Here is a 24,793-nt window from a genome sequence, read left to right as displayed (position 1 = left end):
GAGATATTGTTTACAGCCGCATGGCGAAGGCATGGTCAGTAAAAGTTAAAGGGTATCCTTAATTGCAACAGAGAAGAAATGTTTCTGTGAAATTCAGCCAACTAAAAGTGGCGAATTATTTCTTTCCGGTATGAGAAAAAAATGTTTTAGCTTTCGGCACGTGCAAGAGGGCGAGGTCAGTCGTAAAATAAAAGGGTATAAAATGGCCTTAGTTTTGGACCAAACTAAAAATACATGGGTATTTTTCTCAACGAAATTAAATTTTCTTTCATGGAAGGTATTGCAATTTGTTGCTGTGTTCTCATTGTTTAGAGCGAATAAATTCGAATGCTATAAGGTATTTCATGCTAATTAACCATTTATTATGATTTAAACATTTGCAATAACTTCTCCTTTTCTTAGGTCTCACCATAATGCAAATTAATTTTTATTCGCATTTAAGTCATGCATTTTGAATGTTTAAATCTTAGAGCTTTTGGCAAACTCGCTTGCAGTTACAGTCCTATCGCCAGCTCTGCCAGAGATTACTCCGGCTTTAACCATTTTGCTAGCCGACGTTAAAACCCCGCCGATAAAATATTTGAGGCAGCTTACACATACCATTTTGCTGCATTTCACCATCAAATATACTAGGTTGTGTAGTCTTTGGCTATGTTACTCAAATTTATGTTATTTCAAATACCCGCAAGTGTTGAAATTTTGCTTGTAAGCACAAGCGCTGCCTTTTGCTGAAGTTAAAGATGTAATTAAAAGATTATTTTTAACTTCTCAGGACTCTGTCATCTTAATTCATGCTGGAGCGATAACTAGCATGTCAGTTTAATAGGGTTTTCATTTAAACTTCTACACAACTGAAACCCTATACGAGATTAGCTAGAACTAAATTTCATTTTCCGATGTGAACCCATAGTGGAAATCGAAGGCGAATTTAGCTTAGAACCTGAGGTGTCCTTTGAGTTTACAAGGAAAGAAAGACAACTGAGATTTATTTCAAGTGGAAACGGAAATAGAAAGAGAGGGGAAAAAGGAAAGAAAGAAAAGAAAAACGAACCCTTCTCGTTTTTGACCACAAGATCGTCTCTGCAAAAGATCGGCAAAAACTTAAATTTTAGATGAATCAACGCTGTAAATTAAAAAAAAAAAAAAAAAAAAAAAGGGGAAGATTCTTAAATCCTCTGATTCTGATTCTCAAGCGGAAGGGCATACTGGGTCATTGGGGGCCACAATGTCTGTTTACGATTCACTGTTTACTTCTTCTGAGAAAGGAATGCTAAGCGAACTTGTTTAGAGCAGTATCGAACTTGTGGTACAAGATGCAGCGATATCAAGAAACATTTTCTTGAACAAATACTGATTTTTGATCGTAGAAACAGATGCTTATTTAGTTTTCTACGGCGAAGATCAGAAAGGAATATATAAATATAGAGATTTATCGACTCTGCTGTCTTTATGTCATGCTGCAATCTCACGAATACTAGGAAGAAACAGGGAACTATGCGTCTATTTTGCGCACACTTAACGAAAGCTTACCCCAAGATCCTGAATTTCATATAAAAGTACTATATACCTAATGCAGAGAGTTTCAACCTGTGGCAAGCGTATCTCTTGGACTACGTGATGTTATAGTCAGGAGCACGTGAAAAATTTATCAATAATGGCGGAAAACAACAAACTGTTATGATATATTCTGATAAAAATTGAAATATTCAGAAAATTTAATTTTGTCATTGATTAGAAAGAAAATCAATTTGACTGATTTCGATGAAAATATTACTAAGCGAAATGTGTTTAAAACAAATGTAATTGCAGCTAGTCTCGCCCAAACATGCATATTATTTTATCTTCCAATGAAATGATATAAATAGGCATCATATCTAGCTAATGTCTTCCTTGCTATGTCACACCAAGTCGCATTCGGTGACTGTATTTTCAGCGTTTAATGAATAATAAAGTCTCACTTCTTTAAACTGCAAATATGAAAACCAGTTTAAGATAGAGCTTTGTTTCAAATTCTTATTCTTTTTTTTTAAAGTTAGAAATTGTAAAGTGTTGTTTATATAAAAATGAATAAATGATTAAGAACTGGAACTTTCATAAGGAACAAACGACTTGTCGCAAATAGTTTCGATTTAGCATTTGCACCAAGCAAGTTTTGGGACACCACTGATTCATACTAATGAAGGATCTGGATAATTATCCTATATTTTTACAAACTTGATTTAGGATTACCGAACAATTCAATTAATTGCTTCCAATGCATGTGAGAAAACTGATTTTTCATTCATTATGCTAAAAAAAGTTGGACTTCCGTAAATCATACATTAAAAGAAAAATAAGACAGAAATATTCGAGGCAATTAAGAAATTCTTGGCTCACTTTTAAATTTTTCTGCAGAAAACTTAGTTTCAGTTTACAAACGAAGTCAAAGAAAGCATTCGATCCACTTAAACGTTTGTCTTTGTAGTCTAAGTAGTGTCTTTGCGGCATGAAGGCATTCTACATATATATATAATATTGATTGATGAGTTTAAAGTTTCTACTGATGTTTATATTTTGAATAATTTATGCAGTGATGTAGTTATTCGCATGGATGTAAGTAATATGTTAAAATATTTCTATAATGCAAGATGAAGTGTGACAAAATAGTGAAGAAAAATGACCTTTATGATGTGAAGACTGGCAATAAAAAAAGAACCAAACGAAACTTCATCTGGAATTGTCTGCATAAGCTACAATGTGCAAAAGGGAAATACACAGACTCTCTTTTCATTAATTGAGGAAAAGGTTCATTTTATTTTTTTTATTTTTCCTCTCTTTTTTCATTCTTTTTTACATGCATAATGAAAGAACTAACAAGGATGAACCGTACTCCTGTTGCATGAAGGGTTGAGCGTGATTTAGATTTTTATGCCTTAGATAATAAAGATGACGAAAATGGAGAAGTTAAGAAAAAAGATTAAAAAAACAGCGAATAGTTGGGGAATCGTCGGGATAGCCGAAATCATGAGAATAATAATATTTTAACTATTTGTATACCAATAAACGCACTGTTATTTTTAAAGAGTTTCCTTTATAAATTATGAGACTTCTTTTTTAAAGGTGTAGCCATCGGCTGCATTCTAAGACTTGTATACTTGTAGTTTGAATGCATTTCACAAATAAAATTGTTTTACAAGCCAGGAAAGTTATGATTCGCTATGTCTCTGTGAATACCAGGTATCTAACCATTATCGAAAAAACATATAAGTAATATATAATATATATATATATATACATATATATATGTGTGTGTGTATGTGTAATATATTCTGCAGGTAACGTGATATTTGAATTGAGTCTATAGAAAGATAAATTTGCGTATATAACTAAGATGCATAACTGAGACGGCAAAAATTAGCATGCACACAGACATTACGTGTTTTTGATGCAGGAGACATGGAAAATGAGCAATGCCTTCTCGGGATTCGGATCTGAACCTCTGAAATACGCGCCGAGTGTGCTTACACCACAAAGGCATGCCAGAAGAAGGAAGGAAATAAGTAGACATCGCCATAGAATCAACGCATATTTTTATACCTTTTGATTGCTAGTATTTAGGACACATATTCTTCTTCATACATCGGCATTTTTAGGTGTGATATGCATGCAACCTCACAATTTTATATATCGAAAAACATTGTTAGGCAATGGATGAATTGGGGAGATAAGCAGCATACGTTAGCACAGGAACAGTAAGCCAGGAAAGAGAGTCAGCAAAGAGATATTGAAAGAGTTGGATCTTTGCTTAAATTTTGAACAGTTATTGGATAAAAAAGTAACTGTAATGCCACTCTTATGTAATTGCATAATGAAAAATTAATTTTTGTGACAACTCACTTTAGATTAACTTATTAGTAGTTTTAAGACAGGAAAAAAAAACGTTGTCAAATTGAAATGAAAAATTTAACTGCCTATTGCTAAATTAATGTTAGTACTTTTCTTTGATGCTCTCTCTCTCTCTCTCACACACACATATATGCTCTTGGAATAAGTATTAAATGGCTGTTCGTAGCTCTATGGTTCCAATTTAAGATTTGAAGATTTGAATCAAGTGTTATATAGTTTCCGACAATAATGATTTTGACTGGTTTACACTTTCTTAACAAAATATAGAACATATAGAGGCTGTTTGCACATCTTTTAGGCTACTTCGTTTGCTATAAAAAATCTTCTGTTTGGAGTTTTTAACTGCAACTATCATTTTGACAGTGTAAATTATAGTCTGCTTCTTGACAATTATAGTTTCATGCAAAATAGCGCTTTTAAAGAAGCAGTGGACGGAAGGCTATGTTTGTGCTCTTTCCGAAGTCAAATATTCGTATCTTTTTATTAAAAATACTGTGAAAACCATGATGTTTTGATATCTAAACCAACGATAGATAATATTGTCAATAAGAAATAAAAAAAAGGCAAAGTTTGGCTTCAAGGAGAACAATTGTTCAAAATACATATCCCAGGAAAAAACGGAATGCTTTGAATGTTGCAAAGGTAAGAACTTTAATGTTAAAAGACAGTCTGGGAATTCAAAAGACAGTTCCATAATCATTAAAATGCTCACTTCCAACTGTAAACAAAGCGATTTGTGTTGATTTAAAGCTTAGAAAGGCAGAAAAACATAATGTGCATCGTCTTTTTCTACGATACATCGCCGAAAGCAGAACGCGCTGCAGAATTCTCGATTAGGAAATAATATTCGGACAAAAATTGAAAACTGCTGTCACAATAGATGAATCGTGGGTTTACTTAAATGAAAATAAAACGAGATCCATTTATTACCATCAAAGAGAAGAAAAAAATCTTAGAACATTATTCAAAGAATCTAAAGAAAAATTTTCAAAGGTACTTATGATTGCTTTTGGTTTTTGATACTTTAGCAAATAAAAATTAAAGAGAGTGCAGAAAACTGTTAAGGTCAACTCCACGTATTATCAGGAACGTATTTTTTACTAAATTTTCAAATACAGTCATGGACAAAAAATTAGCGCACCAAGAAATAATTGCGGGATCGTAACGAAACTTGCAATGAAGGTACATGTCGAGGAGATAAACAAATGATTAGAAATGCAGCGTGATTGTGCATTACGTATAGCCGGTAGAGGGCGTTGAACGTCGTACTCTGTGGAGTATAAAACAGGTAACTAAAACTTGTTTCAGTACACTGAATCATTTAAAAAGGAAGAGCTGAGGTAGACATGCCATTACGCCATGTTCTAAGACCATATTAGTAGTTGTCGCAGTTTGAGAGGGGGAGAATCGTCGGGATGATGGAAGCTGCGTGGTCAGCTAGGCGAGTAGCTCGTCAATTAGGCCGCTCTGATTGTGTTGTGAGGAGGTGTTGGGACCAGTGGACCCGAGAGATGTCATGTACACGAAGACCAGGCTCAGGACGCCCTCGACAAACCAGTCGTCGAGAAGACCGCCACATCGTACGAAATGCACGCGTACAGCCAACTGCTTCATCGGCCGCCATCCAGGCACAGGTAGCACCTTCACTAGGGATCCCTGTGTCTTCTCGAACCATACGAAGGCGCCTGGCTGAAGGACAGTTGGTATCGCGGCGTTCATTACGTGTGCTACCCTTGATGCCCACCCATCGACGCCTCCGTTTGGAGTGGTGTCGCGCACGAGGAAATAGACTGCAGCGGAATGGAACCAGGTCGTCTTTAGCGACGAATCCAGATTCAATCTCGGCAGTGATGACAATCGTGTTCGTGTGTGGAGAGCCCTTGGTGAACGCCTCAAACTTGCCTTTTCTGCACAGCGACACATCGCTCCCACAGCTGGTGGGACGGTATGCGGTGCCCTTGCCTACAATACACGGTCACCCCTAGTATTGTTCCGTGGCACCATGACAGCCCAGCGGTATGTTCATGAAATCCTGCAACCGCATGTATTGCCACTCATGCAACGGTTTCCTGGAGCCATTTTTCAACAAGATAATGCTTGGCCTCATACGGCAAGGGTGTCACAAGACTGTCTCCGCTCTGTTACAACCCTTCCTTGGCCTGCCCGATCTCCAGATTTGTCTCCATCGAGCATATCTAGGATCATTTGGGACGACGAGTTGGGCATCCCACAAGTTTAAACGAACAAGAGGCATGGTTACAGCAAATATGGAACAAAATGTCTCAAGACACCATACAGAACTTGTATGAGTCAAAGCCCTATCATATCGCATCGTGCATTCGCGCTAGAGGGGTCCAACGGAGTATTAACTCCTCCGTTCTTTTGCCTTTTTCTCTGAAATAAATTATCCTTTTCTTTGATTTTCTTATCATTTACTGATATCAAAGTAGTCATTACATATGTAAAATTTCGTTTCATTTTGACGACTCCTTCTTGGTGCCCTAATTTTTTTTGTCCATGAGTGTATGAAATACCCTCTCTTTACCCACGGTGTCGTCAATCAGTTGAACTGCATCAAGACAAAGCAAGCAGTCGCACGTCAAAAATCCACTGTTAATTTCCTAGGAAAAATGGAACAAGAAACGTGCATCAAGACCAAAACTTTCGCGCATATCTCTTCTAAATCTCCTATCATCCACGGTGCATAAAACAACAATGTTTTATGCATTTATCATTTCTTTTTTTCCGTCTTTTGCTGTAATTCATGCATCACATTTACGAAAACATATACATCTGAAGGAATGAGTTTTGTAAGACAAATTTCCTTAATAAGTGCCTTGAAATCGAAAGTTGGATTTGGTTTATTTAACTATGACACGCGCTTGGGTGTTATCTGCTTGAGCGGAGGCATGCCTTCCTGGAAAACATTTTAAAGTAAACTTGCTCGGATACACATTACACACGAGGAAAAACACGATAACGCCTAGCGGCCAGCATGTTTATCGGGATTCGAAACATGAACCAAACTACCAAAGCTCAACGATATTACCACTCTGCTCCTGGTGGGCTTTCGAAATCGGTTTGGTTTGGTTTGGTTTATATGATTACGGCAAAGTCTCGAGGGATATCTGTCTAAGGAGAGGAATGTCTAAGGAGAAGACGTGGAGGACTTTCTAAGGGAAACTGGTTCGTATACACCTTACACATGGAGAAAATAACGTATGCAGACCGCCCATTCAACTAAGAATAAAAACAGATAGATCTGATACAGCTTGACAACACTGCCCGTTCTTAGAAAGAGATTTTTCTGTAAGTATTTATTTGGGCGAAACAGATTCCTATAATTAACTATATTAACTTTCAAGCGGGTTTCTTTTGATATTCAGGCCTACGTTTATAATTCATGGAAATGGACCTGTCTATGAAATTGAATCACTCTGCTATGAAAGAAAGTTTTAACTATAGAGATGCATTGTATATTATATTACGTAGAATATTTATGACGTATTCAAGTGCTCTGTTTACAAAATAGTACATACTTTTCTATCTAATACAATATCATAGGCTGTATAAAATAATATGCGAAGTTACACTAGAGGTTTATTAGTTTATCTGATTATGGCAAAGCACATGAGAGCTATCTGCCTGAGGGATGCCTTCGGAGAATACTTTCTAAGGAAAACTGGCTCGTATACACGTTACACAGGAGGAAACCCACGAAAACGCCCATGCCGGACTACCAGTGTTCAGTTGTTTTTACCGCTCAACCGCAAGTGAGCTTCATATTAGTGTCACATGCTAATCTTACTTTGAAACTGCATATCTATGCTATATGCAATTTGCACATTAATAAAATTTTAGTAAGATATACAGTGAAACCTCGAGATACCAGCACCTCCATATACGAGAAATTCGAGATACGAGGAAAGTATGGGCGAAAAATTCGTCTCTAAATACAAGCAATGACTCGAGCAAGATCAAGGGTGTTGGTATGCGTGACGCGTTTCCCGGTCCGGCTCGAATCGGGGAATACCCTCGTCAGATTACTCAGCGTTCTTTGATCTACGTGTTTGTGCGCTTGTGAGGTAAGTAATTTTTTACATTTAACGTGAAAATAATCAATTTACGATGCCTCCTAAGACGATTGTTGCCTCAGATAGTGCTGCAAAGAAAAATAAGGGAGCTATGGCCGTTGAAACTAGGAAAGAAATCATAGATAAACATAAGTGTGGCGTAAGAGTGATGGAACTGGCAAAGACTTACGGCCGTTTGACATCGACTATCTGCATTATTCTGAAGAATAGTGACGAAATTAAGAAACATGATGTGGCCAGAGGATTTACTGTTACGTCCAAGCACCGTCCAAAACTCCTAGAAGATGTTGAGAAGCTGTTTTCGGTGTGAATTTACGAGGAGCAGTTAAAACGAGATTCGGTGTCGGAAGTTATCATTTGCGCTAAGACCAAGAATCTGTACTTGGACCTTCTCTGAAAAATATCAGGTACGTCGACTGAAGATGAGATCGTAATGAGACTTTTGGAGGATGCGAAACGGATTATCTGGATTTCCATTATATTCAATGGGGAAGTTTGTTTCTAGATACGAGGAATTCGTTATACGAGCTCAATGCTGGAACGAATTAAACTCGTATCTCGACGTTCCACTGTACCTTAATTAACTTCTTCTCCAAAACATTTATCATTCGATTTGAGTACTTCTGCTGTCAGAAAGCGTTCGATGTAGTTCAAAATATAATTTAGTAATCTATTCGCAATAAAATTATAAACATAGTTTGCTAATGTTTCAGATACTCTTATTTCGATTATTTCAAGGAATTTTCCAGTTCTATAATGAGTTTTTAATGAAAAACTATAATCATTATAAGTGAACGATACCTGAAATATTAAGGACATTGGTGTCATTTTTATATTTTTTCTTCATTTACTTACTTTGAAGCGGCATCATTCAGCGCATTATGACACCAAGAATTACCAAGTTAAATTAAAATGTTTCGGTAAACGTGTTTCAAATAAAATTTTTACGCTTAATTTTATCTTTGTTACAGGTGTGAATTTTGGCTTACAATGAGATTAATTCCACTTGAATAACGCTTATATCTCTACAGTAAAACTATCTTGTTCGGTTTTAGGAGACCTACATTCATCATGTAAATGATTTCTGTGTGTTGCTACATAACCATTGCCTTCATTGAAAAATTAACATTCTTATTAATTTAGCTTACAATCGCAAAAGGCTTGAAACTAAACAATATCGGAATAGGTTTCTGCGTTTATAATTTTATGTACAGCATAATTTGTGAAGTGAGTTTCATATCATAATTCCATAATGAACACTCGCTTAGCATAAAGTGGTAGAATAAATGCACATGATTATTTAAAGTACCAAATAATCATGTGCATTTATCTCTTGCACCAAAATCTCCTGTGCCATTTCTATTCAACCCCGATGAAATAATTCTGTAATGCAATTACGCCCGAAATCAAAAGCATCTTTTAATTGGTTATAACGTCACTCGTGGCTGACCAAATATATTACATAACTTATGTATGATGCCACGTTTACTATGCTGGTCTCAAATTCCTTTGTCAATGAATATTATAAGAATACAGAGAGCAGCTTTCATGGAGCGAGGGATACATAGAAATTAGTATTTTCTCCCGGGAAAGTAATTGACACGCAACTTAAACACGTTTAAATTTTGGACACTACGTCATAGCAAATTTACATTCCGGCAGGAAACTGATATTAGGAGCTAAAGGAAAGAAAGCTAAAAATAATTGGTTTGAATAAAATAAATCCTTACATTATCAGTATTTTGTTGCACAGCGTTTTCAAAAAGTGATCGAGAAGATATTTCTTAAAAAGTTGGTTAAGACCTATAACTTCGTTTTAAGAAAAGAATGAAATAATGCATATTTTCAAGCAAACTTGCTTGATAATTGTTCTGCTCTTTTTGTCTTGTATCTTGCAATTAGTTTATTAAATATATATAAAATTAAATTTTTACTCATATTTTCTTAGGTAAGTAAAAATTAGTAGCACGTTCCTCATTGGATTAGTGATTTTTTAAGAGAATGAATATAATGTAATTAAGCGAGAAAGAAAGCAAACATTGCCCTTAAGTTGTGGAAACGTGGTCTTGAAAATACATGTAAAAATTAAATACTATATATCACTAAATTTATAAAATGTGAAATTTTAAAATATCAACGGATGCTGGTCTGTTGACATTGCGTTAGTAGTGCTAATTGCCATAACCTTGAGCCCATTTCCAATCCATAAGGTGTCTATGTTTCTAAGCATATAATGACTTGTTTGTAATATTTTGTCGAGATGAAAGTTCTCTAGTGCTAGGGAAAGAGGAGTGTGAGACCCACAGATTCATCCTTCGGAGTATTTTCTAATAAAATTGGCTTGAAGCTTCCTGTTTCTCGCAAGTGAAAATTTAGTCGTCTTTCATGGAGCACCATGGACAACCTCTCGGTGAGAAGCCGATGACATGATAGATGGCTTAATAAATATACCGACTAATGCCTTCTTACTTAATAATTTTCTCACTTATGGATTTAATCGTCATTTATTTAATCGTAAGTTGAATCGTCATCGAATAGCTGCACGCGGGAATAAATTCTCGCGGAACCGTTTTTCTCTCTCTTTTCTATACGATGCCAAACAGGAGACTGGCGTTTCGGTCCTTGCTCTTCCCGTAATTGGAATGTGAGAAGGTAAGACGCAGTTGAGGCAAAAGGAAATAGCACGAGATGCAGAGGGCGAGAAACGAATCAAGTATGCATGTTCTTAAAAGTTTTCGGGACAATGTTCTTCGACAAAATTTCTGTATGTCATCGTGGTTTTATTATTCTGCGACATTTCTGCAATCCTTCGTCGTAACTAAACCACCTGATGCGTATTTTACAAAAGGTGTGATTTAGCTGAAAAAGGCCTAAGGCTCGAGCTTAACATCCGAAGTGAATTCGATCCCCACGAATCTCTTTGGCAGAAAATAAGAGATACATCGTGAGCAGCTGGACAGCACGAATGCAAATGAGAATAAATTAATGTTTACAAAGAATGATAGTCTGCGATGTGGACAGATTATATCCAAAAGTAATGGGATGCAAGTGTTGCGTGTGTAGTTAGTGTTTGGAGTGATAACGTTCTTGTATACCATATTTAATCTAAAGTAAGATGTTATTCATTCATGAATGATTAAATAAATGAATTTGATGTCATCACGAGTGTATGTAGCACTGTACCAAGTAGTGGGTAACTGAAATGTTTAATGTATTTCTCTTTCTAAGGTTATTAACGCAATGTACTAAATTGTAGTGTAAACCAGCAAGTATTGGGCACATGTAACTTTCTTTTCGACGCCTAGAGCTACCTCTTTTGGTGTTAATTACACACCATCTCATAATAATGCCACACCATTACATTAAAGCATCCGCTTACTAGATGGATTTATTTTGCTAAAAATTAGTTAATCGTGCAAATCTATAGCCTTGAACGTCAAGCAATATCTTCTTCTCCATTATGCATAGCTGTCTTTAATATATATCTTCGAAGAATTTAGAAATGATACTTCAGGTAGTTTTGATATTATGTTGCTTTGAGGAAACAATTCAATGTTTTTGCTCATATGTATTAAAAAGGGCCCGGGTTCAAATCCTGGAGAAAGCATAGATGTGAATTGCCTATTCCTTCATAGGAAACAACGGTGGACCACCTATTAGGTATCTCTATAGTAACGTAACCACCGCTTTCGCCTTATTCGTGGACAACGTCTGTGACGAATTGTGCCCGGCATTAGAAAGTATATATATATAAAATAAAAATTATTACATTTCATTAATTTTAATTTCTCTTTGATATCTCTGATTTAAATTCTTTTATTATTAAGCAACTGCGCAATTTTATTTTCTGTCACTTGTAACTAATAACAGTGAGATACTAAAAAAGTTTTTTTTTTTTTTTCGTTTTAGACGGTTTAAATCAAACTGCTTATTATGAAGTATCAATAATTACGCATCCGCTCACAGATCATGAAGGTCATGAAAATCTTGGAGTCATGAAAGATGCCTTAGTCTTTCCGGCAAAACAGTGAAGGAACTGATGCTTCTTTTTTCAGTAAACAATTGTATTCGATTCGCTTCTATTTTTTACGCTTCACAAAAGAGTTTTCATAGATTTCTACTATTTAAGCCTTCCGATTTTACCTGAAGCTCTATTTAAAGCGTTATATCCAATAGGTAATGGTTCTAATCTATTACTGTTTTGTAGATCATGTATATATTATTTGATATACATATATATATACATATCAAAAACACCGACAGCAATCATAGCTACTAAGCTCATCTGCAACATACTGCCCTATGAAATTTCTTGCACTCTATCACCTGATAGACTGATTGTGCCGTTATTTATACATGAGTATAAAATGAACATGCGTAGTTCACCGAAATCACCAATCAGTATTGGTTAATTTTGCGGACTTAGAGGTGAGCTATACATGTTTTTTCTATTAATTAGAAGCATGAAATTAGTAGCATAGTACGTGTGGGATTATATCCACTACATCACCCTTAATCAGCAATATTAACTAAATTAATGTAACTTTAGAAGACGCAGAAGTAAATGCTTATTCAGCTTGCAATAGTGTAAAGACTTTGTTAACACGGAATCAATTTGTGCACTTGAAGAAATAAATCCAATTTTTATATTATGTTATACTTTTACATATTCACGAAGAAACTTAAGTTTAATGTGTATGTGTTTCAACTTCTCTGAATTATTCTCATTAAGATTATGTTCTCAAGATGATTGATTGGCTATCTTCAGACACTGCCATACTATTTAATAGCAATGATTTCCCTAACTACAGATTCATAACAAATCTTGAACACATTTTGATTAGGTAATAACCTCAACTTCCGCTGAGTATAGTTAAGATAAAGTAATACGCCGAACAAATATATTAATTTAGAAGCCAAATATAAAAAAAATCAGCGTTATATTGAGGTTTCCATCGAAACTAGTCCTGCGAAAATTCGCAGATATAACGTTGATTTTGTTTGGACTTTTAAATTAATACCATAGTATAGGACAAACATTTCACATGAAAACATAGCAAGAAATAGATTTTCTGTCATTAGGCTTTCCCCCCAATCTGCATCTATAAACATAAACAAATGAGAGATCTTATTACACTTTGAATACACTAATTTAACTTTAGTACACCTCCAACACCTACAAGACTGCAGCAGAACCTGCAATCAAACATGTTCAACGTTTTAAGCAACCGCAAGATTTTTGATCTAAAAATAATTAATTTTGATAAGCAGTATTCTCACTCCTAGAAATTTAGAAGCTGCTCCAAACTTAAGACATCTGAAATGTTTAGTTGACAACTGAATAATTACTCCAAATTTATGGTTATTTGATCCAGCAACTAATATGTCATAAAGAGCATATTACATAAAGAGCAATAATTATTTTTACATTTGTCACATTTGTCAGTACACATTTGTCAGTAAACATATAAGGCTCACTTTTTCATTGCTCTAACCTAATGTTATTGGGTTGGCAAGGAAGTTATTTCGGTTTTTTAGTGCGAAATAAAATTCAGTTTTTTTTATAGAAAAATTTAACTCCAATCAGTCAAATATCTTCCGTTCTGTTCGATGACCTTTTGCTATCTGTCTGGAAATTCTCTCGCACATAGAACTCTTAGTCTTTATTAGCGAAACGTTATATTAGCAATTTTGGGGATTTGCTAATTCTGGCCCTTTCCCTTTTGTTTTCGCTTCCTGCATTTTCATGAATTGTTGGCAGTAAACATCTCAGCTGATCGTTTTACCGTTTGAAAAAAGCTCAGAACATAGCTTTGTAATCCCACAAAACTGACAGCATGAACTTTTCTATTGCAATTTAACTTTCGATATGATTTCTGCTGTTTCATCATGCTTACCATAATCGTTTTCGATTAATGCTATTTCAAACGATCTATTTTTTATCACTAGTCATAATTATTTTCAAACATTGTTACTTACGTTTGAAATGCGTATAGAGAATATTTATTCTTAAAGTTAAGTTGTAGAGACATTATGTTATTTCGAAGCAGAAATGAGAAATGAGAAATGAGCAACGCCCTTCCCAGGACTCGAAATTCGGGCCTCTCGAATACGGGCCGAGTGTGCTGGCCATTATACCACGAAAGCATGCTAAAATGGCGAGAGGAATACCTTATAAAGTAATATATAAACTTTACAAACCATATAAATTTTACATTTACAATTTCTACTACAGTCTTCATCATAACCTTTGGTTTGAACCACATTGTCGTGTGCGTACGGTTCGTTATTGAATGCATACAGCTCCGATGATAGGTTAATAAAATTTATTTTATCAAAATAAACATTTCTGAGATCTGGAACTCTCCACAAAAATAATCATACAACTCTTCACAATATCACAGAGTACAGTCAGTACTAGTTACACTTCAAACTACTATGAACGTTAAACAAAATGCAATGCAAAGCACAGGTAAAGCGAAAGCTACCCGGAAAAATTTCAATTCTTCGGATTCACGGCGAGCTAACAGCTAACAACAACTGAGAGCAGATGCTGTCATCGGTTTTATATAGTTTTCATCCGGCTGCCGAGATATTACTAGTACTTTCTGCTTCTCGAAATTACTGGAACGTAATAGGAGGGTCGAATTAGAGTTACAGCTAACATAGTGATCAATTAAATTTATTAATTTGCAGTACCTATTACGGTGATACAGGAACCGAACCAAAATGTCGCCACATGGTAGCCAATTTTTGTGACTATTGGCAGTATCTCATCAAATTACTGAGTCACCCATTACTTCAATTTTAAATGGACGTGCGTCTGTATTTCCGGCATAGGCCACCTCTTTAGATTTTTCATATTACATTACACAGAAAAACAATTTTACATATAATTGCACTAAAATTAAGTCTCTGTGTACAAAATTCGTATCAATATAAATAATGTCTTTTAAATCACCATTTAAGAAAGCAGTTTTAACATTTTAGACAAACACACGTATTATTTGTTCTATAATAATAACTAAAACGTGAAGCAGATAAATTAATGACAAGTGAATAGGTGTTACTACAGTCAGTACCTTCTTCCTGCATGAAGCCATAAACTCCTGGGCGAGCTTTTATGCTTGCCGTCTCGTTTTTGTCGTAAAATCCATGTGTATAAAATTGATGTTTTCTAGGTGGTAATTATTCTAGAATCCAAACACAATTGTACCTTTGCATAATGCATACATCATTGCTGTTCTGCATTCCGTATTTCTTTATCCATGGCCTACCATCCACAGTATTTGTTCATTTTCCAGTAACAGCGAGGAATCTTCCCAAGACAACGTTTCTTGATTATCAATCACGATTTCGTACATTTCTGTCTCAGGATATCTAATTCGTGGCCTTCTCTCTCTTAAAGGTTTTTCATCTTCCATTTTCTCACTAGGTGGTAGGTCCTCATCGCCTATCTCTCTAATAATGCTTTCAGAGCTTTCTAGATTTTTCCGAGATTTAAAATGTATATTCACAGTCCATGTCACTTTGCTGAAGAACTACTTCTTCTAAAGCTACGGAAGTGTCGGGAAGCTTGATACCACCTCTTATTCAGTTCTATTTTCTTCATTGCCCAGCAGTCCCCTTGTGGACCCAAACAAAATCTTAGAGCTAAAATCCCTGGAAATTGACAGGAAGGAAAACTAGCGAAAATTAAAGAAATAAATTTGTTACAAACTTGCATCAAAATAATACTGGGAAATAAAACTAATAATGGAGATTCGGAACTGCGACCAAAGATTTGCATTACTCTTTTCTCAGATGTATTGTTCAAAGAGAAGATAATACTAATAAAAATATGTATATCATTTCAGATTTCTTCCCAAACTGTCCTGGTAGGAAATGCTGTATTGGGATTTCCGAAGAAATAAATCACAAAACTACAATTAAAAATGTATAATACAGCTCGAGGGATAATGCCTGTTGGAATTAATAGCTTTATTTTATAGAATTTTGTTCATAAAAAGAAATCAAGAACGACGCATGCGGAAAAAGGATCGTTGCAGAACAAATAGGTCGATACTTTAGCAGATGCTTATATATCAGTATTGGTACGTAAGTATTAGATAATGAAACACTATGTGACTAATGTTCAATCAGTTCATTGCGTACAAACCGATATATTTATTAATAGAAGCATACGTACCTTTTCTCCCTACTTCATGTAAGAAATTCTTAGGAAAGCAATGATACTACTGCTGAGTCCTTTTCACAGTCTTGATTTGATCCGTAAAGAACGAAGATTAATATCTGCCTTTTATGATAAGCTCGAACAAGCAACTCAGATATGTGAAGAATTTAAACCTCTAGCACAGATGCTTGTAAAGTGATCTGTAAAAAATAGTTATAATTATTATTAAGAAGAAAAAGAGTAACATTGCATGTAAATAAAATCCTTTTACAGTAATGTAAAGCATCATTTTCCTAATTAATTTGTAAGGCTGCTATTGACCCGAAAGCTGAATAGGGACCTGGAAGCTAGTAGTCCCTTCAGATCCTCCTAGACACTTAGCGAGTTATCCTTACAAGTGAAATATTATAAAGGCCGTGTGAAATATTATGAGAATCGTGCGAATGTTTAAATAACTCTTTTTTAATCTGAACTTTTAACATAAAAGACACTGCTTGTGCTACAGACAAACCACTACTTGTGACGATCCATATAATGTAATTGCGTACAAGCGAGTTCGAACGCTGATAATGTATTCTAAAACTACACAGTCAAATAAAAATCTTGGCTCAGTTAAATTTACCGGCGCATAAGTTTTAAAGTATAGGGTAGCGAATAAATGAAGCCACTGAGGGCACATTACTTTGATGAGCTGGCAGGTGAAACTTCAGGAACGGTCCAGAAAGTGAGGTAAAAGTGGCTTTTTTCCTGCATCCAATGGAAATCCAGGAGAAATAAAAGTCACGCCGCGCAAGAATATAAGTAAGCGTTGGCAGTCAAAGCTGGGTCAAGAAGTTGTGATCTTTAAGTATGTGAGAAGCAAATAGTCTGATAAAATTATCTTCTGGAATGATTTGGTAACTAAAGATTGCTGAAAAATCTGCAACATCTCAGCTAGGTCAAGTTTTGAAGAAACGCTTATCAAGTTCATTATATGTGGTCCACTACAGAGTCGATTAAGTCATCATGGATTAGTTTACTTCTAATCATGTAACTTGCATTTATAATTCTTCTCAGAATCTTATTCTGTACTTGTTAAGTCTGTGGAAGTCTGCCTTTTGAAGTTGACGCCCAGGCTGCAGATGCGTAGCATAGAATTGATCTTATAATGCACCGTTATATCCTTCTATTTTTGTTGAGAGACAGTCCAGCGTAATTTTCAAGAAGAACAGAAAGTTGGCTGGCGATACCACAGGCTTTCGTATGACGTATTTAATGTGCCACGCCCATAGGCCTATAGTTAATGATAACCCCAGACACCTTATATTATTTACATGGTTCACAATTTTCCCAAATACGTATAGGCTATTTAGTGCTATCTGCAAAATCTTGCGCCTCCATACCACTAGGAGCTTAAAACAAAAATTTTTATACGGTCTTTCTATTAAAAAAGGTTGCCTTTAGTAAGTTGTTCCTTACGTTTCTAAAATTTCTTCTAGAAATAAAATTCTTCTTCCAGAAATAAAATTACAGCTTCTATTATGCAAAACAACCCCTGAATCTAAATTAATTAAACTGGATGAATTAAATTTTATTTACCCAAAGAAAATTTATTTATTTATGGGATGATTTGAAAATTTAATTTCTTTAGGTGAAACGTGTTCAGTTAAATAATTTATACGCTCTACGGGCTCTACGAGTAGGATATACGACATGAAAAGTGAATTTTACAATTTGCATTCGAGAACCTAATATGCATTACTTTCATTACTAATATATTTTTGTACAGTCTTTATAAATTTAATTAATTATATCTTTGTCTTTTTGGATCATATGAAGAGAGAACATTTTCTATTTGTGTATTCCGACTGTGATAAAAAGCATCTAGCAGTGATCATTGAGAGATGCATAAGAGACCAATATTTAAGCTTGAGCTTCGAATATACTATTAAATTTTAGCACATGGCACTAATTGTTTACGCCTAAAGCCTTTGTTATATAATATACTGCTGCAACGTAAACTACAAGTCTATAAGTAATCTTTGAAGAGATAATTTCGATATGGAATATTTTTAAGCACTCTATATATATTTAGTACTTTTGTGTATGAATAAGAAATGAAACGACAAATAAAGTACAGCGTTAAACATTTGAATATTCTGACAAAATAAAATTTTCGAATCGAAAGGAAATCGCTGTAAGGCTTGCGTTTCAGCCAGTAGGATTATGCACTTTCGAAAGTCGCGCGTCTTTCGATTTAGTTGTAACAAAAACTTTTCCCTGCCCCACTTTATACCATATTTTCTTTGTTCTTATTTAAATATATATGCCAGGCATAACGAAGTAAATATCTTGTGCAAGTTCCATGTTCATAGCTACAACATCATTCAAGTTATAAGGTATTTCTCCCGCCTTCCTAGCGTGCCTTCGTGGTGTAGTGGTTCTGCACACTGGGCCGGTTTTCCAGAGGTCCGTGGTTTCATTCCCGACGAAGACGCTTGCTCTTTTTTCATCTTGCCTGCTCTCAAAAGTACCTAATGTCTCTACAGTGGCGCCCGAACTAAAAGGGTTCTCCTTTTAGTTCTGGATGATGATTCTCCTCACCCAGGATTTGGCGATTGAGTCCCCTATAAACCCCAGTCGCCCTTTAAAAGGGGGATATATAAGGTATTTCTCCCGCCTTCCTAGCGTGCCTTCGTGGTGTAGTGGTTCTGCACACTAGGCCGGTATTCCAGAGTTCCGCGGTTCGATTTCCAGCGAAGGCGCTTGCTCATTTTTCATCTTGCCTGCTTCCAAAAATACCTAATGTCTCTACAAAGTCACATGAGATTTTACAGCTATATTATTCCTTCAATTTTTCTTGCCAATGGTATCTTGATGTGTCGTACTTATGACTGGTTCCTTAATCAAAGTCTTACTGGAAAAATATACTGGTAAACAATATATTACCATCTTTCTACTATTCTCTTTCCACATTGATCATATGGTGCTCATCCTTTCCCAGCGGCCCCAAGATGATCGTTATAATGAGTGATGATTGCATAAATATCTAAATAAAATCTATTATTGATTATTTAAGGATAATTTTTTGCCAATTTATTGAACTAACCATAGGTAGCGAAGAAAGTTCTAGCAAACCGAAAATAATAATTTTATTCTAAATCATAGTTATCTAAATTTATGCAATTTAACACCATTTAGAATATAAACTTCAATTTATGCAAATATGGATTCCATAATTATTCATGTTAAATACAAATTTCATGCTGCCTTAGCAAACAGGATTAGAATTTTACTTTCGTAATTTTCCGTTTTGAAACGGAAGATGTAAATAATAACTACGATATGCTAAATATGTACAATAGCCTTGAATGAAATTAAAGTTAATCTCTCTATGTATGTATCTTTGTGGTGTATTCGTTACACATTATATGCAGTTAGTACCTGACAGATTTCTGGTTCGATTCCTAACAAGAGCATAGTTAAGTCTTCATTTTTCTGTCTCAAAAAAATGTAACTATCTGAGCAGCGGCGATGCCCAGTGCACTGGTTGATAACTTATCACTGCTTGGAAATAATAAACTGGGACTACTTTTCTTCCCAATCGTTCTACAAAGTTGACAGATATAAGAAATTATTCGCATTCCTCCTATGTCTTTATGATACTGTGATGTGCATATTTGCAATATTTAGCAGTTTAAAGACTTGTGCTAAGATTCCCGCCCAGGACGAAGTTGATTCTCTCCATTTCTTGTTTTGAAGAAAGTAGTCTCTAGAACATTGTTTCAAGAATGAAATATATTTTTATTGCAATCATCGATTACCTGAACATGTTAAGTATAATCAAAGTTACAAATGGCTTTACTCTTTATTAATGTACAGAGCTAACAGAGCTAGAGATTTTCTTAGAATTCCGATGAGATATTTTTACCTTAATATGCCGTAATTTATGGTTAAACAGGTTTAAACTTTAATTTTCTTTTTAAATTATGCTATCAGTTTTGATCAAATAAACATAAATATGTCATTATTAAAAAAATATAAGATTATCAAGCATTCATTAATATGTTAACATTACATCAATACTAAGATATTCTCACTACTCCCAAAGTGAATCTTATTCTGTCGCTAATTTTAAAGCTGAAATCAATAATTTTAAATCTAAATTATAAGTAGTGTTGCGAAAGGCCCAGTTGCGGGGAGACAGCTCTCTCGCAAAATGGGGCTAGGGTTGCCAGAAAGTGGCTGAAAAATGCTGGATTGCCAGATTTGGCGCGAAACCACCCATTTGGCGACAAAATTTTTCGATATGCCACAGAGTGAGCGAGAATATTCTAGAACGCATTTTTCTCGAGGATATTCTCGAAGGTTGGCTCAAGCTGTGTATACCCTGTATGTCCGAGAGTTGTATTTTGATTTCAGTGTTTAACTTGAGAGCGATCGACCGAGTCGGGAGCTCTACTCTAGAGCTTTGCCGGGAAGCTGTCTTCACCGTTATAGCCTGACGGTTGTGTTGCTGATTGTTTCAGCATGTTTGTCGCAGTTTTTCGACAACTGTGAATGTGTTTTTGGAACTACCTTGTGTAATAGTGCTTACCGATGAAGAAACTGTGTTTTGATTCTTCATCAAATGTTATCATCAATTACTCCACATCCACGAAACCATAAAAAGCAACATTAGATTTATGCAATTCAGTGAACTTTATCTTCTGAGTTAAGAACATGCGGTATTAAAGTTTACGTATAACTCAAGTGCACAGGATGTCATTCTCAGTAAAATCCAAACTCTGATTTTTTTATAATTTAACCTTTCATCATTTGTTTTCATTTGTTTTTTCATTAGTTTAGAAATTAAACAACAATAAAATGCTATTAAGTAACTCAGAAGTATTCCTTGACATATGATTGATTTTATTTTTGAACCATCGTTCTAGCAGAGTTTTTTATTGCGACTTATTTCAGTTATTAATTAATTAAACTGATAGTGTTCAAACTTTTGCTTTTCCTTATTTAATAATTGTTACGGATATGAAACACCAAAGACTATCTTTCATGATGTTAGCTGGTAACATACGTTAATTGTTACTATTTTAGCTCACAAGCTGTTATATAGATGGTGCAACTGTTATCATTCTGAGCAACGCAGCATACGTAAGCATTGTAAATTACTTATACTTTTCACTGCTTTCTCCATTTTGGTGGTATACTAAACAGCTTTATTTACTGTAACTCCTTTATGAACAATATCAAATAAATTTAAGCAAGTACTACTGAAATAGCTCTGTACTTGCAGTTGTCATGTAATGACCTTCGAAGTAAAATACAGTTGGAAAAATAAAAAAAAGCAATATTATATTTTGAATGCGAGTGCTTTGTCTTTAAACAGCTTTTGTGTTTTCTTCTCAAAATTCCTTTACCAGTGATCATTCCGGGGTAACAAAATGTACCATTTGCAACTCTGAGAGCATCACGGTGCAAAAGTTAAAAGAGCAGGAAGATTTGAGATCGCAACAAGTAATACATAATCATTGAATATTTTACCGTTTTATTGCTTCGGGTAACTGCAGAAGTCGGTCACAAAATGCCAAGCTGTCTGATCTGACTTCCCAAGAGACATGATTATGCGGATAGGTTTTTTGCGTCCAGTTTTTCACGAAGAAAGTTCCTGTAAAGATTACCAGAAAGCAAAAGTTTTAGCTCAATAAACACTCTTTTAAGTGAAAGTATTAATGATGTTTTGCTTAAGATTCCCAGCACAGATATACGTAGGCAAATACGATAGCTCGTTATGACACGAAATGCCAGCAACATTTTCGCATTACCTGATGCTTACACAGAATCAATATCTGTCAGACACATACATTAAAATCTCAATAAAAAGTTACTTAATATTTCTTTTGTTTTATTAATTTTTTATGCTTTTAACCTTAATTTTGTTCGAATGTGTTATCATCATTATTATTATTATTAAAGTTTAATTTGTATCCTTCTGTCAACAAAGGCATCGAGCAAATAAATCCCTTCGCACTTTTTATTTCAGAGATTGCTATATTAAACAAGAGTAAGAGGAATCAATTCAACGTCAATTCAGATAACGATTAATTAGCTTATAAAAGCGTGAATTCTTTTGGCAGAATTATAAGAAACTATTTAAAGGAGAAACTGTTATCCAGTTTTCCTTGATGTTGCATTATCTTCATTTACACAGAGATTTCACTTTTCGAAAGGGTCTTATTTTATTGACACTTTTGCCACTTTGCTTTTACGCTTTATTAGACAGGGAAAGACGTTATTATTAGATAAGGAGAGACAATACACAAACATATTCGTTTTGCAAACGAAAAATGATATATTTGCTTCATTAATTCTTGTTGTTCCTATTGTGCAAAAAACATTTCGAAAACTGCATTAAGTTTAGTTATTAAAGTTCTTTTAAGACGTAACATAATTAAATCCTGCAGAATATAATTCGGATATAGCAGTTAATATCAACTAATTTATCCATTTCCAACTGTGAAGGAAAAAGTACCAAATGAAGATAATAAATTAAGGGATAAATAAAAACCTTCACGAATTTTCTGTTATTGTTATTCTATTATTAAACAAATAAATGCTTTTTAATTACCATTTTTATTTTTAGTAACAAATATGCTTTAAAACTTTATGTTGTTTTTAAATGCTACTTAAAATGTTAATAACTTCAAAACGTTGTATCTAATATCTAGTGTCTGGTCGATGATAACTATTATTAATTATTATATATAAAAGGCTGTTACAAACCAAAAGGGTTTGTTAGGTTTCCTACAGCTTTTTGCATTGTTAAAGAATTCTTCGAATAAAAGGGATCAATATTGTTGGAAAAGTAATTTGAACAATACATTTCAAATAAAGCTTTATTTTCTTTCTGGGGTGAACTGCTTTCAGAAAGTGATTTAGTTTGATAATTTAAAGCTTTATAGAAAAGCGATTTGATAATCAGAAACTGTTTTAGGTGGTGAAAGGGAGCTGTAAAACGGCGATTGCAGTGCATAATGCATGGACAGCTGAGTAAAATAATTTTCGTATTTTTTCCCTTGATACCAACAGCGATTGTGGTTTTTGTGCCAACGAATGCTTTGGCTTCCAGCGTTTTTAACTATCTTGGATTGAAGGCAAGTTCCGTGCTTATATTGTTTTATATGACAATGTTTTATGTATCATTTTGTGCAAATAGAAGTAATAAAACTTAATTTAAAAACTAAGAAATAAAAGATAATTTATTGTTTTGGAAAACAAATTCCTTTAATGAAAATTCCAGTGTTATCTTTCTATATATATAAGCGAAATACCACTGACACATCAAGAGATGTCCGAAACTATGCATCCGATTGACTTGATATTTTGCATAGATCCTCATTCCACGATATAAACGCGCACTAAGAACGAATTTTACTTAAATAATGTCCAAAATGGATTTTTGTTATACAATAGAAGTTTTCATACATTTGGTTTTCAAATCCAAGTTCAGAATTTTCTTTTATTGTTGCCAAAACTAAACATGAAATACAATATTGCCAATGAATGCATTTTCCATTTCAACTATTAATTGGTAAATAACTTGCATCTATCCAACTAATACAAGCATCATTTAAATAATAAGGTTAATAATAACATTTATATTTAACTGTTATCATAAGTTTCATGAAAACAAATATTATTATCTTTGTTATCAAATTTTTTAATCAATGATAATTACTTGACCTTGACTTTTTATTTGTGGCTATTTTTATAGATAGCAACAACATTTTTATTTTTCATCAACAATAATGTATTTCTCTTAATAATAACATTTATTTTCATGAAACTTATGATAACAATTAAATATATATAAACCTTAGTTTTATGTTGATAATTTTTCGTGGTGTAGGCCTTCTGGGGATTTCACCACGCTAAATAATGGAGATGCATCCCAATACACAGTACCTCATGGGTGATGTGGAAATCTGTGCATGACAGATTCACTGACTGGCGCTATATTTCACGACTTTAGATTAAAAAAATTTACAATAGTTATCAATTCGAAATTAGATATTTCCTTCATATAAGAAGTTTAGATTCACATTCAAATAGATAGTGTGCCCAGCAAAGCGGGCGTGTATCAGCTAGTCTAACTATAAAATTCTAAAAAATCTCTGTAAATTTTAATTTTGCAGCTACAGGTATAATTCCGGATTTATGTACTTCAGCACCGAAAATTTCCATATAGCAATACAATATTACGAAGAAGATATTATTAATTATTATATATAAAAGGCTGTTACAAACCAAAAGGGTTTGTTAGGTTTCCTACAGCTTTTTGCATTGTTAAAGAATTCTTCGAATAAAAGGGATCAATATTGTTGGAAAAGTAATTTGAACAATACATTTCAAATAAAGCTTTATTTTCTTTCTGGGGTGAACTGCTTTCAGAAAGTGATTTAGTTTGATAATTTAAAGCTTTATAGAAAAGCGATTTGATAATCAGAAACTGTTTTAGGTGGTGAAAGGGAGCTGTAAAACGGCGATTGCAGTGCATAATGCATGGACAGCTGAGTAAAATAATTTTCGTATTTTTTCCCTTGATACCAACAGCGATTGTGGTTTTTGTGCCAACGAATGCTTTGGCTTCCAGCGTTTTTAACTA

General features: G+C 34.3%; 1 protein-coding gene across 4 annotated transcripts in view; it reads right to left on the bottom strand.

The window, feature by feature from the left end:
* Positions 1 to 24,793, bottom strand: part of LOC118183693 (FMRFamide receptor-like) — a 603,920-nt gene that overhangs the window by 144,702 nt on the left and 434,425 nt on the right. For 2 of the 4 annotated variants that reach the window (XM_085812982.1, XM_085812983.1), the window contains 2 exons: positions 21,673 to 21,796; positions 16,168 to 16,352 (listed from right to left, as the gene is read on the bottom strand). The gene's annotated coding sequence lies outside the window, so the exon portion shown is untranslated. The remainder of the gene's footprint in view (positions 1 to 16,167; positions 16,353 to 21,672; positions 21,797 to 24,793) is intronic. The other 2 variants (XM_085812984.1, XM_085812985.1) reach the window with 1 other exon arrangement.

This window comes from Stegodyphus dumicola, chromosome 3 (assembly GCF_044657685.1).
Source record: "Stegodyphus dumicola isolate Sdum_Otavi_A_Nest chromosome 3, ASM4465768v1".
Taxonomy (NCBI): domain Eukaryota; kingdom Metazoa; phylum Arthropoda; class Arachnida; order Araneae; family Eresidae; genus Stegodyphus; species Stegodyphus dumicola.
The sequence above is the reverse complement of the archived record's forward strand: the minus strand, read 5'-3'. Positions and strand labels throughout refer to the sequence as shown.